At 35.0% G+C, this 13,177-nt stretch overlaps 1 pseudogene across 1 annotated transcript; it reads right to left on the minus strand.

Moving 5' to 3' along the window:
- Positions 1-6,859: 6,859 nt before the first annotated feature.
- On the minus strand, positions 6,860-12,963 carry LOC143592042 (sucrose transport protein SUC3-like; annotated as a pseudogene). The gene is made up of 12 exons (XR_013145838.1): positions 12,740-12,963; positions 11,379-11,444; positions 10,673-10,771; positions 10,526-10,590; positions 10,361-10,445; positions 10,139-10,272; positions 8,915-8,990; positions 8,456-8,821; positions 8,238-8,381; positions 7,413-7,643; positions 7,230-7,337; positions 6,860-7,129 (listed from the first exon to the last, which is right to left on the minus strand). The product of XR_013145838.1 is annotated as a sucrose transport protein SUC3-like (transcript).
- Positions 12,964-13,177: the final 214 nt, after the last annotated feature.

The raw sequence follows: 13,177 nt of genomic DNA on the forward strand, positions 1-13,177 counted from the left end.
TGTTATCATTGGGTTTTAAGTCGTCCTGCGTGACATAACATTGTCTGCTATGGTTTTACGCTTCCGCATTTAACTACTCGTAAATGTTTTCATGGTTTTGAAACTTTGTTTTATGGTTTGATTATAACTAATGATTCCGATCCTGTTAGTTCACACCCTCTGACGGTAAAACTCCGTTAGTGGATTTTGAGGGTGTGACAATACCAATACCGAATCTTCTTATTCCTACTTATATTAGAAAATAAGGGGTTTGTTGATTTTACCAACCAAAAATTTAGTAATGCATATTATTTATAAATTGAAAGAATAGGGGAAAAGGTTAAAATGCCAATGGGAAAAAAAATTAAGAAGTGTGAAAGGATTTATGTTAACAAAAATCATAAAAAATAATAAAACCAAATCATAAGTCAAAATTTATATAAAAAAATTAAAATTCTTAAATGTTTCTTCCATCTTTCTCATTTAAAAAAAGACGAGAAAGACACAATGTAAGGAAAAAAGACACAGTGACGAAAATAAACAAAAAACACAATAATAAATAAAAAAAGACACAATAGATCGTAAAATATATACACAATGTCGAGTAAAATATAACGCAATGTTAACACAATATCAAGACATAATATCAATGAAAAAGAAACAATTAATGATGAAAATAAAAAAAAACGCAATGATAAATAAAAAGACATAATAATCTTTAATCTTCTGCTTAGTGTCTTTTTTTTAGAACGAAGAAGACATGGGAAACATTTTTAGTTTTTACTTTTTTTCTTTTCTTTTTTAGTTTTGAGTTATGACTTTTTTTAAAGGATTTTTTTATCACAACTTTTTATATATTTCTTATTTTTATTTCCCTTTATAATATAACATGACCTGTGAATATATATGAGTTAGAAAATATTTTACTTCTAGAGGATATACTAGCTATCAGGCATTTGGTATCCGGTTTCTTAGTAGGTGTTCCATGCTTTAGAGGTCGAGTTCATGTTGTAGCCTGTAGGCAAATTAGATGAATTTGAGGGTAGTTTAGGATTTTTTTTTTTTTTTTTTTTCTTCTATTCCAGAAGATACTTCACAAATTTGTGGTATTTGCTTGCATTAAAAAATGTTAGAAACAGGATATACCTAAAATATGAAAGACGGGTTCCACATATCTTGTTATGGTGACCATAGTGGGGCATAGTTAATTTAAATAAATAGGTACAAGTCAAGATGTCCTAATCACCACACATCACACTTTATTGATTGGGATCACGATACACCATTGGAATGGGGTGTATCCATGTTCTCTCTTCTCTTATGTTTTTATTCAGGTTTAACTTTTTCTATAAAACAAATCATCTTATGCATTTTATTTGTAGAAAATTAAAATGCAAGATTAATTTTTTATTTATTTGATGTGAATATATATATACACGCACACTGGATTAAATAAAAATTAAAAATCTTAAATATATATAAACGAAACCTCCCTAAAGTCTTTCAAGCAATCAGATTGTTTTATTTGTAAATGAAGGTTTCTCATATATTTGACCCGAAATAACGGTTACGTGTCTCACCAAACCCAGATAGCTCTTAAACGAGTTATAACATCTCATTATATTAAAAATTAATTTTATCAAATATTTGATATGAAAATCCTATAAAATAGATATATACTAAAAATAATATCTGACTTTCTTTTTGAAAAAAGATACTATTTATAATTAAAAAAACAATTTTACAGTAAGAAAAAGCGGGTCATGCGTTTCACCAAACCCAGATAACTTTTAAACCGGGTTATAACATTTTATTTATTTGTGAAACCCTTCATCTTCAAATCCTAAGTATATTATTAACTTTCTTACAATAAATAAATTAAAATCCTATATATATATATATATATTAGAAGCGAATAATGTAAACAGCCCCGTAATACGAGGGATAAAAGATAATATATCATATATAAGAGGGGAATGGGCACTCATGGGTATTACTCATGCACCGGTCAATCCCGTACTACCATATCATTTCTACCCTCATGTATCCACAAACCACAAATTCACCGGCGGCATCTACCCATAAGTACCCTAGAACTTTTTTGTGTTTTTGTTTTTTATAATAATAATTAATTACTCATTTATTTTTCCAATTGTTATATATTCTTCATGGCAAAGGTTTGCCATGAATTGCAATTTGGCAATCTACCCACATAGTTAGGGGTGGGTTTGACATGTGGTAAACTTGAGCCTTACCCACACTAGTGCCCCTTCCCCTCTAATGGGCAAATTGGCAATAAATAATCCTAACTTTTGTGTATTGGCCGATAATAATCCCAACTTTAAAATCACTACCAACGGTCCCAACTTTCAACTATTTTTGTCTCAATGGTCCTCCGTTAAAAAACACTTAACGCCGTTATGTTTTTTCCTAAGTTTCAAACCGATGTTCTAGGGCTTTCGATCGGAAGAACAATACGATTCGACTAATGTAAAACTTATCTCGAAACGGTGATTCAAATGACTTGATTTTGGTTAATTGGAAATTCAAGCACCCGAATTGAAACTTTTTTTCGTCACTTGGATAACAGTTTCAAGATAAATTTTGCATCAGTCGAATCGTATCGTTCTTCCGATCAAAAGCCTTAAAACATCGGTTTGGAACTTGGGAAAAAACATAACGGCGTTAACTGTTTTTTAACGGAGGACCATTGAGACCAAAATAATAGAAAGTTGGGACCGCTGGTAGTGATTTTTAAAGTTAGGATTATTATCAGCCAATACCCAAAAGTTGGGATTATTTATTTCCAATTTACCTATATAATGGTTAGTGAAATTTATATTAGTAATCATATCTTGGAAAACCCGCCGTCCAAAGTCCATTGCATTAGAATAAGGAAATAATAAGTTACATATTTTTGTTAAAGCAAATATGAATAATAACATGCAGGATGAGTATCATTACAAAACTTTTAAATTGTTTAAGAACCTTAAGGAACTATAATAACTAATGTTTTTTATAAAAATTTTGGTATGTTAATATTATTTGAGTGTAGTTTTATCTTTTTAGATCTATATTTACGATTACAATTATGAAAATTAGTTTTTACACATATAAATTTATTATTACATAAATTTACACATATGTAAAGTTGTGATTTATATATGTAATAAAAAAAAGAAATATGATAAAACTAGTCTTAAATAATATTAATATATAAAAAAATTAAAAAAAATTTTGGTTTTTATGAGTTCCTAAAAGTCTTTTAACTTTTTTTGAGTTATGAAAGAATACCAACCCATAAGATATGTACTCAAAAGTTTAATTGTTAGACTCTTTGATAGTATGTTATTTCATTTTCTTTCTTTTTTATGTTTTTAAACATATAATGGTAAATTATGGAACCACAGTCCGATGGTTCCGTTAAACACTTAATATAATGTTTTCACTAATATATCGTGTACAGTCAAAAGGTAGTGTTTATTGCCATTTTCTGAAATGTAAAAGCATACATTAATGGTTGAAAATAGGTATATTGTGAGAAAGTAAGGAACGGTGTCGAAATCTAGATCATCGGCAAACTATGTGGGTTGGGCGGATTCTGTTGAAAGAGTTGGTTTTAGCAAACATGGTTCACTCGCTATATTTTTATGTTGGCTAGTGGTGACAATGGAAATGGTTGCAGCGTGGTGGTGGTGCCGAGGTTGGCAGGTAATGGAGGTGGTGGCGATGAGCCGATGATGGTAGAGATGGAGGTGATGATGATGGAGAGGAAGGTAGTGGGTGGTGGGAGAAGCGGTAGTGGAGTGACGACCGTAGTGTGTGTCACGTTAAAGGAGTGGCAGGGATGGTGGCGGCAACATCATGGGTGCGTTGGTGGTAGCATAGTTATCAAATGCGTTAGGCGCACTTAAGGCACATAGGCCTCTCCGAGGGCCTAGGTGCTATGCGCAAAAAAAGCGTCAGCCTAAAAAAGGCGCAAATATCACTTTATTCAAATACCTAAATATTTCGAAAGCATAATGATCAGCATAAAGTAACAAATCACGTGAAAACCCAACATAACTAGAAGCATAATGATTTTAAGGGGCAATTTCATGGAATACTAACCAAGTTTTAAAAGTGTGTCACTTAGGTCACTCAACTTTAAAAGTGTTCAAATTAAGTCACTCAACTTTCATATTTTATTAAATTAAAAGTTTTAACATGTTTTTTTAGCCCTTTTATTTTTTATTTCACACAGGAAATCTTTTTACCCTTTTTTTTATGTTAACGCTAAGTGGTGACATGGATTTTATTTTTTATTTTAAATTTTAATATAATTAACATTTTTTAAATTTTTTAAATTTAAATACATATATTGCAAATTCCGACCACCACATCTTATCCTCCATTTCTTTATTGACGCACAAAAAATTGTTGTGACTTGATTTGAAGATTTAGTGACCCGATTTGAAAAAAAATTGCATGAGTAACCTAATTTGAACACTTTTAAAACTTGATTACTATGATTACACCATCAGTTATGCATATTATTTCATTCACACAAAAAATTAACCAAAATCATACAAAAGTTTAAAATGAAAATGAAAAAGGGGAAATCATTTTATGATTACATTCATGATTACTTTTTTTGTTTTTTTTTTTTTTTCAAATATGATCATCAATAAGATACATAAAGACCTGCGTTAATCAGCAACAATTAACAATTAAAAACTTCAAAAAAATGACATCACTCAACCTTAACATGTTCTAATGTTCTATTCAAAATCATTATTTCTTTCAAGCACTTCTTATTTTCGCCACATAACCTTAACAAGCAGGTTCATAAGTTCATAACTTTAACAAACAGGTTAAAACAAAATATCTTTATCATGCTTCTTCATCATAGTTAACAGAAGTAAAAACATACTAAGTTCTTAGACTCTTCTGATAGCTTAACTTCTGCAAAGCGTGCTCTTGCTTTGTTTTGTGATATGCAAAACAATTGTCATTCATTATAAAGAGAGAAGAGAGAGATTAGAGTTAATTTTGTTAATCTAATGAATTTTAGCTAAGTCGTTTAAGAGATAAATCAAATAAAATCAAGATAAAAAGAGAGAAAAAAAGTAGGGAATTGCTGACTTTCCTTAAAACAAATAGCGCTTTTCAGTACCGACTTCGCTTAAAAAATCGCCTAGGAGTCAAAGCGCAACGCTTTTAATAACTATGGGTGGTGGTGATGGTGGCGGCAAAGAGTCGATGGCGGAGACCAATAATAATCTTAGGTGGTGCTAAACTAACATGTTTTATAGCAGCTTACTGTTTTAACTCGTTGACTAACTCAAAGATATATAAGTTACCACGTTACTCAATTGGGCCTTTGAAGTGACCCAATTAAACTTTGTATATAAATTTTTTTTACTTAAAAAGATTGTTGATATAAAAAGGCATACTCAATACTTGATTTAGCTCCCGTATTTACGTAGGGTCTGTAGAGTTTACGATCTGTTTACCTTATACTTTATGCAGGAGGTTGTTTCCTTGAGAATATATCAGACAATAATTTTTTTGTCCTCTTATAAATCGGTTTTATTTTTATCTAGCATATTACCATTAAACACACGATACATGCACAAAATTTTTCTATATCCGATTTCACTAATCGATCTATCTAGCATTCAAATCTGAGCCACATCCCACAGCCGACATATCTCATCACACCTTGATATTTGAACCATCTTTTCATAAATGCAAAATGAAAGATCAATAATTATTAAAAAACAAAACAAAATGTTGTTTTTAGAATAGATAACTGATTCCCATGTGGGCATCTTTGGTTGACGTCTGTGTAACAAGATGCGGGGTACAAAGGAGCCGAGCTATTCGAGTTCATATCGATAAAAAGCTTTAAATGAGTCAAGCCTTTATTTCAACCTCTAGCCTCAATAAAACTTGTTTAGCCATCAAGCCCAAACTCAAGCTTTGTGCATTTTTTAAGTTTTATCACTTATGGACCTTTATGTATTAAGTTAATAGTTCACAACCGAGCTTAGGCTAGTTTAAGGTTTTCTCAAAATATATAAAATTAAAAAAAAATTGTATATAATAAATTAATTAATAGCCGAGCCACGCCCGGGCCAAGCCAAGCTAAAACAACAACTCACAGTCGAGCTTTAAAAAAAGAGCTTAAAACGAGCCAAGCTCAAGCCCTAGCCCTCGTATATCAAAACGGGCCGAACTTGAGCCTGGTTGAGCTTGGGGCCAGCTAATAATTTACACCCTTAACTTGATGTATGCTGCATTTAAATAATAAAGTTAGGTAACGCATGTTAAATAACTTGATATATGCTACATGTAAATGATAAAAGTTACCGCATGTTAAATTGTTGGTATGAATTATAATCAGTCAATAGATCATAGTTTCAAAACTAAGAAATTAAAAACATAAATGTCATCATCATCATCATCATCGTACTCAGTATATCCCACCAATAGCAATGCTATGGTAGGGTCTGAGGAGGGTAAGATGTAGACAGCCTTACCTCTATCCCATAGGGATAGAGAGGCTGCTTCCGGTGAGACCCCCGGCTCGATAGTAGTTTTGCATCAAGCCTTGGACATTAGGCACATAGCACTCAATCATCAGGGACACCGGCTGATTGGTGCATGTGCCCTTGTCTTTCGGCTATCAACGCCACCACATGATGCCTGATTAACCTTCCGCCACTTTTAACGTTATTTTCACGAGATTAGTAAAATAACGTCAAAATTAGTGCACTTTTACTTTTGACCACCCGAGGGTTCACACATATATACATTATATGCGCGCACCGCAAGCAGGGCGTTAAAAATATAAATGTAACGAATATAAAAAAGAAATACATATTATCAAGAAAAATACATCAGGTAATCCTAACCTTTACCTATACTCATGGATATGATAGTGTGTTCATCGACTCAGCAACTGTAAATATATACAAAATGGTAGAACAAAAGGTTGTCACCCTACATGAAAACCTACAGGTGTGTATGAGTTGCTAGGAGTTGGAAGCTTCAGAGTTGCAATAATGCAAGCAGCAAGAGCACTTAATGAAGCGAGAACAAATGCCGGTACATTCCCCCCACCGAATAATGCATCCCAAGGCCCCGCACCAAGTGACACAATCATCTGTCGACATATTCCCACAAACAATTATTCAAAGTTTCAAACAACTAATTATTGGTTATAACTATTAGAAGTTATGACCAACATGTAACAACCCAACTACCTGTGGTATTACAATTGCTAGATTCAATACTCCAATCGCCAATCCTTGGCCGCCACCTGTATCGGCTGTTAAATCAGCTGTCACAGAGAAGGGGACGCTGTAAGTTATCTGCATCAAGAAACGCGTGTTAGAATATTATAAGGAAAGCAAAGTTTCAGTTGCTCATGATACGATGATACTTACAGCAAGGGGAAGGCCGAGAATGGCAAAAACAACTAAAGAAGCAGTTTTGATAGCCTCGTTTCCTCCAACCATGTTATCAGTGTTTCTAGATTCTCCTAGAGAGATTAAGGTTATAATGGCGGTGCCCGCCATGCAAGCGAACACGATAAAGTTGCTTACGGCCCACACGGATTTTGAACCGATCCATTGACACATTGGTTGTATTAAGAAAGAGCTGATACCGAGAACCACCTGTGGTGAGAAATGATATTATGAGAGCATAAGTAACGATTATCCAGAAAATTTAATAAGAGAAATATGCACAAATGGTCCTCATGATTGACCAAATTGCAAACTTAGTCCAAGCATATGTGAGAGGGTTGCACGTGTAGTCTCCACCGTTAATCCCAGTTAGGTTAACGAAAAAAGTGAGGGTTTAGTTGTCATTTTACAATTTTTTTTTCTCCGGCTAAAACATAATATTTAAAGATGGATAAGCAGATCTAAAAATGTAATGATGTTCCTCGAAGGTCAGCGCCAAATCAAAGGTTCGGGTTAAAATTCGAAGGTGATGTTGACTTAGGAGTTCTGGAGTTTGAAAGACTACAAGGTTTTGAATTTGAAAGGACACAATTACCCAAGTCCCAAACATGACATCTCTTTTTTTCTGTTGAAAAGTAACAAGGACTAATGGTGGGAACTAAACATGCAACTCTCTCACAAATGTTTGGGCGAAGTCAGCATTTTAAAATTTGGGGACCAAACTTGCAATTTATCCAAACCACAGTGACCATATGTGCAATTTTCTCTTGCAATAATATTGTTTGCTTAATTTTGAGTTCTTACCGAATTCAACAGCAAACCAAAAGTGCCTTCTCGAACACCGTCATCATAAGCTTTGATTTCAGCAGTGTTTCCCTTCGGGTCGCCATGATAAACTTCTCGACCCATCCAATCGGTATCAAAAAGGGAAAATGGAAACCAGGACAGCTTCACATGTGAAAAAGTAAAAGTAAATACAAGTGCACAAAACAACTGTTCATATATTGAACCTTTGAACTTACCCATGTTAGAGCCATTACAATAAGAACCGAATGCATCCCTAAAGGTAGATGGCGTAAGCTGGTCAACAAGTTGACGAGGACCGCACTAGGACTGTTGCTAAAGCTCTCGACCTGGTCTACACCAACTGTAGAGTTGGGTTTTCTCTCACTGGTCTCTATTTCAAAAGCATTTTCAAGCCGATTACCAGCTTTGTGATCAACTGAGTTTTTCCGAGGTTTTGATTCTGTGTGGTCAAGACCATGCTGCTGAGCCTGAGAATCCTCCAAAAGAGGATCAACATCTGATAACCTAACATGCTGTTTTGGTTCTAAAGGAACCTCCTTTGCAAAGTATAGGGTCACCATTGTACAAAATGTAAGAAAAACCTGTGAAAAACAACAATATAATCTTACGTTTCAAAAGCTAACAATCTTGCGAATTAGTTTCACAATATAATCTTAAAAACCGTAAAAACTCACCACTGCAACTAAAAAGGCTGCTTTAAGGTTACCACATGCCTCACAACAAGCGCCATTTGTCAAGAAAGGGAACCAGCTGCATATAAAAAGTGTCAAAGCATTGATATTGCACAAAAGCTACCCATAGTTATCAAATTCGCTAGGCGTAGTAAAGGCGCATAGGCCTCATTCAGGGCCTAGGCGCAAAGCGCAAAAAGAGCGAGGGTCCGAGTAAAAAAAAGCGTTTTTCACAAATATATATATGCACATATATATATATACGCATACATACATACATGCATATATATATATATATATATATATATATATATATATATTACGTCATTCAAAACTCAAAGAACATATGCAAAATACCAAAACATAGTTAAATTAAAATTTAACAAACATAGTCAATTATTCATAAAACACAGCCTTCAAATTATTGCTAAATACACAATAAATCCAACAATAGCTAATGGGATTTCTGACCATGTTGGGTCAGTTGAATAAAAATCAAAAGATAGAATTGGGTAAGTGGCAAGTCAATCATCATCATCATCATCATCATCATCATCATCATCATCATCATCGTACTCAGTATATCCCACCAATAGCAAAGCTATGGTAAGGTCTGAGGAGGGTAAGATGTAGGCAGCCTTACCTCTACCCCATAGGGATAGAGAGGCTGCTTCCGGTGAGACCCCCGGCTCGATAGTAGTTTTGCATCAAGCCTTGGACATAAGGCACATAGCACTCAATCATCGGGACACCAGCTGATCGGTGCATGTACCCTTATCTTTCAGCTATCAACGCCACTACATGATGCCTGATTAACCGTCCGTCACTTTTAACGTTATTTTCACGAGATTAGTAAAATAACGTCAAAATTAGTGCAATTTCACTTTTGCCCACCCGAGGGTTCACACATATATACATCATATGTGCGCACCACAAGCAGGGCTATAAGTGGCAAGTCAAACGAAACCAAATATTGGATGATAAATGCTCAATGCTTATCCAATTATTTTTGGGTGAATCTTTTAAATGGGGTAAGTGATAAGTCAAAAGAAATCAAATAAAATAAAATAAAAAATCATCCGAAATTGGTTCCTAAAATAGCGCCTTTACTATTGACAGTCGGTAATCCAGCGCCTCGCCTGAAAATAGAGCCTAGGCGGCAAAAACGGCCACTTTTGATAACTATGGACGCTATTGACATGATGACATGGAATATTGAGCTTTTACCTGTGCCACTTTCCACTAGAACCAGATAAAAACCCTAAAATGTTTCCAACTGCCATCCATGAGCAAAATATAGCATTTGCTGAGTTTCTCTGATCAGGGCCTGCCAGATCAGCAAGAAGAGCTCGAGCTGGGCCCTGACAATAGTAATAAAGATTACTTTTATTATGTACACATGATAACTGCAAACTCATTAATGCTAAATATAAATAAAAAAACACTTGCCTGAACAGTGTTATTAGCAAGGTCAAGCATCCAAAATCCTAAGATGAACACAAAAGCAGCCCTTGGGCGTGTACCTTTATATGTGCTGCAATACATAACATCCCGGGATTACATAAATCATATGTATCAAATTATTAAAGACGATATAAAGAAGTAAGCAGAGACCTGCAATGTTCTTTAGTGTCTCCAATCAAGGATCCAATGTCTGCAGAAAACCCGATAATTATCACCTAAAGTGGAAATCGAGTTTAGTGGAGAAGAAACAGAGTAACTAAGAATGATTAACACGTGATATTTACAATCGTGGCTTACAGATAGTGATATCATGAGAGATCCAAGCAAAATAAATGGCCGTCTTCTGCCATATTTTGAAGAGCATTTGTCACTCCAGATACCAACACATGGTTGAACCTAAAAAAAATGGATCATGCAAAACTAATCACAAAACTTCAATTACCATTGAACCTCATCAAGAGACTGATGGATAATAAATAACTAGACGTTTAATACTGCAAACATGCTGTCCAAACAACAATATATGGAGATGAATCACTGACACTGCATCTTTCCTCATTTAGCTAAAGGTCATATTCAACTATAAACTATTGCAAAAGATTCTGATTATTTGATTAACTAACTTACGAGTGGCATAGGTCATTACCTCACTCCCACATTCCTTTTTTTTAAATACTTCACTATTTCTCAAACAGGAACTCGATCTTACATTATGAAACTTCTTCATGTGTGTTTACATCCTTAAAAGCTATCAGACATAAGGGATTTATATATGTGGAAGAGCTATGCCTAATTTAAATGGCTTTAGAACCATGAGGTGATAAAAAGAGTTACAGGGACTGAAAAGAACTGTAAATTAGTTATATACACAGCATAACCAACATTAGCAAGTGCTGGCATTCGCATATCAATAGGATCAAAAGAAACTTCCTATGTTACAAAGCAGTGGCACATTGTTCTGAACATAATAAATATGATAAGTAAAAAAATTACAGTAACTTACCACTTGACCCGTAATAGGACCACAAAGCCAGATAAATGAAGAGAATGCATGGCCTATTCCCAGTGTCTGTACCAAAAATAAAAGAACAGGAATTGATAAGAACATAACCAGAATAAAACAAGGCACGCTATCATGAGACTGAGAATTGAAATGGACAAAGCCATTCACAATAATACAGATACTAGCAAGCAATTGTATGCACAGTATGCACACCCTTAACCTACATATGTTTTTGTATCCATATGTCATGTGATACTCTCAAAACAATTCCATCATAGAGTCATTGTCAAACAAACTGTTGGAGAGAAAATTCATAATTGTCTAATATAGAGCCATGGGATACGCTACAGGAATTTCAATCTTATTCTATCTAGCTGAGACTGATCAAATATCAACACACACAATTGCAACAAAAATGCATCATCTCAGACATTCAAATACTAAAATAGAAGAGACAGCAAGAGTGAGTATTTGATACTATGTTGTCAAAAGCCCTTAGGCGAGGGGAGGCGCAGAGCAAGCGCCTCACTGTCATCCAGGCAATCTGGCTACTTTTGGGCAAGATAGCAGCCAGATTTTGGTCAGATGGCGGTGAGATTCTGGCCAAATCCAGAAATTCTGCAAATTCCAATTGAACTGGTCTGAAGCATCAAAAATTGGACTAAATCATATCTAAAACCCCAAAAAAAGGGTATGTTTATGCCATGCACCTTTTTTAACTTGAGCCGTGGCTTTGACAGCTGTGGATTGATATCAAAAGTAAGACCAAAATGTGGTGTTATTTACTTGTGTAACTGTAGGGGTATGGTACTAAACCCGGTTTTACGACCCTAAATTTATTATGTTTGGCTTATTTTATTATATGGACTAATACAATGTTATTGGGCTGAGGGGGTTTTGTGGAGGTAACCCTAACTGGGCTAGGCCCATTAGGGTATCATGATGGTGGCCATGAGGCTCTCTATATAAGGAGGTCTCCACCTCCTTATTAGGGAGTCATGCTCAATAAGAGCCACCACCACTTTTTTGTGTCTGTAAACAAGAGATCTTTGAGATTTCTTAGCAGTCACCTCCACACCCCCGAAAAACCATTGCAGGTCTCAAGCAACCGGAGAAGAAGATCAAGACGTGGTTCGTTCATCTCGAAAATCCGTGGAAACATCGTCATGGATCAGGTCAGATTCATTTCGTGTTTCGACAGTAACTAAATCACACTAAGCCAGAATATACAGCTGAAAACCTAATACTCAAGTTGCTAGTTCTAACAACAATTACATCTACAAAAGTAGCCACAGTAGCGTAGATCTAAAGCCCTAGGTGGATCCAAATGATGAAATGAAGTAGAGTAGATCGAAAAGCACCTGAATGTAGGGCGTGAGAAGCGAGAGTTGCAAGGCCCAGCCAAATTGCACACCGGCGGCAACAGCACAGCTCAAAACCAGCGTAACCAAGCTGCAATTCTCCGTCGGAGTTCCGGTAGGTATTACATTCGATTAGGTTCGTTTTCGTCTTCCAATTTGACAATTTCAACATCCGTTTCGTGCTTTAGGTTTTTGTAGGGTACGCGGATAGATTCAGCGTCCATGAATATGAGGTGATTGGATTGTTAAGGCATTGGTGTGAGGGATGAATAGATCCGGTGAATATGATTTGGTGAGATCTGTGACGGTGGTTTGAGTTGTTCTTAACAAACAAAACAGCAAAGAAGGAAGAAGTTGGTGACGTGGTTTTGGTTTTGCGTGATGTGGCCGTTTATCATTTGACTTACCTTTTACTTTTCTAATATTACAACAAAATCA

The sequence above is a fragment of the Bidens hawaiensis genome, unplaced genomic scaffold, assembly GCF_021521415.1.
Source record: "Bidens hawaiensis isolate Kalapana, Puna unplaced genomic scaffold, B.hawaiensis_p1.1 tig00040347_1, whole genome shotgun sequence".
Lineage (NCBI taxonomy): Eukaryota > Viridiplantae > Streptophyta > Magnoliopsida > Asterales > Asteraceae > Bidens > Bidens hawaiensis.